The following is a 1,589-nucleotide window of genomic DNA, read 5'->3' as shown; positions in this document are numbered from 1 at the left end:
CTCGAATCATCCAAAGCATGAATGGTGGCCAAATTCTCACATTGGCAAGACAAAGTTAAGCTTCCCGGGTCACCCTTTTTCTTTGGTAATTTGTTCAACATGGTAGCTGAGCAATTCTCATCAAGAACTACTTTCTTCACCTCTTCCATCTTCCTTCTATTGGTTAGCAGCTCCTTGAGGAATTTGGCGTATTTCGGCATTTGTGCAACTGCCTCGATGAATGGTATAATGATTTGAAGAGCTTTTATGTGGTCTAGAAACTTTTGGAAGTCTTCTTCCTTTTTCTCATGCTTAGCTTGGGCTTGATATGGCAATGGAAGCTGACATGGCTTTGTAGGAATCTGACTTTTCTGATTAGGCATCGGACTAGTCAAGTCCATATTCTGGACTCGGCGAGTAGGGCCTGTGTCCATCAGATTTTGATTTCGGTTTTGTTTTTATGCATCCTCCTTTTGTACTGCTTGGGCTCTTCATTCTGAATAGGGGCTAGAGGGGTAATTATCTTCCCACTTCTAGTTGTCACGATATTTATATGTGCGCCTCGTGGGTTGTTTTCGCTTTTACTAGGAAGTTCTCCCAGTGATCTTTTATTAATTTGTTGAGCAAGTTGTCCCAGCTGTGTCTCAAAGTTGTGGATAGATGCTTGTTGATTCCTAAGCATTGTTCTTGTCTCTTGTATTGTAACATCATGGTCAATGTGTCTCTTTTCTGAAGCAGCTACAAATTTAGTAAGCATCTCCTCCAAACTTGGTTTTCATTCTTGTGCCGACTCCTCCTTTTGGTAAAAACCTCTTCTTTTTTGTTTATATTTCTCCTCATTAGACTTCTTGTACTCATCATAAGGAAGCCATTATTTCTTGGGTTTTCGCCAAACTTCATCATATCGGTCACCACTTGAGTAGCACACTTGCACCTTCTTATTCCCGTTCTCGTCCAAGTCACAATCTCTAGTAAGATGAGGTCCATTGCAATTCTCACAACCCACCCGAATAACATGTATCGTTTGATCCATTTTATCCATCCTCCTATCCATGGTTTTCAACAAAGCCATAACTGCCGACAAATCTTCTAAAGCTGCATAAGCTTATCCCCTTGTCACATCATTCCTTGGGTTGTGGTATTCTCTAGAATGCTTAGAGAATTCTTTAATTAGTTGCTTTATCACCGGGGGTGCTTTCTTTGTTAGTGGACCTTGCGAGTCAAGTAATTGCCTTGTTGTAACATTTACTCCATCATAAAAAATGGAGACTTCTTGTTGACTATTAAGGTCATGATGTGGGTAATTCCTTAGAAAACTATTGTACCTCTCCCAAGCTTCATAAAGTGACTCTCCAACTTGTTGTTCAAAGTTGGCTATGGCTTTCTTTAACTTAGATATCTTGGAGGGTGGGAAAAATTGATCAATAAACTCTTCTTTCATCTTAGCCCATGTAGTGATGGATCCGGGGGGAATTGACTTGAGCCAATCCTTTGCAGCACCCTTCAATGTAACCAGAGGCATGCGAAGTAGCTGAGTTTTGCGAGACACGTTTGAAACATTAAAATAATAAGCTACATCATTGACTTCATCCAAGTGTTTTTAAGCATCT

The 1,589-nt window shown here is 40.3% G+C and overlaps 1 non-coding gene across 1 annotated transcript; it reads left to right on the top strand.

Moving 5' to 3' along the window:
• The first annotated feature begins 1,265 nt into the window (after window positions 1–1,265).
• On the top strand, window positions 1,266–1,372 carry LOC111908783 (small nucleolar RNA R71). Its single transcript, XR_002855986.1, has one exon. It is a non-coding gene; the product is annotated as a small nucleolar RNA R71 (small nucleolar RNA).
• The last annotated feature ends 217 nt before the right edge of the window (window positions 1,373–1,589 follow it).

This window comes from Lactuca sativa, chromosome 9 (genome assembly GCF_002870075.4).
Source record: "Lactuca sativa cultivar Salinas chromosome 9, Lsat_Salinas_v11, whole genome shotgun sequence".
Taxonomy (NCBI): Eukaryota; Viridiplantae; Streptophyta; class Magnoliopsida; order Asterales; family Asteraceae; genus Lactuca; species Lactuca sativa.
The sequence above is the reverse complement of the archived record's forward strand: the minus strand, read 5'-3'. Positions and strand labels throughout refer to the sequence as shown.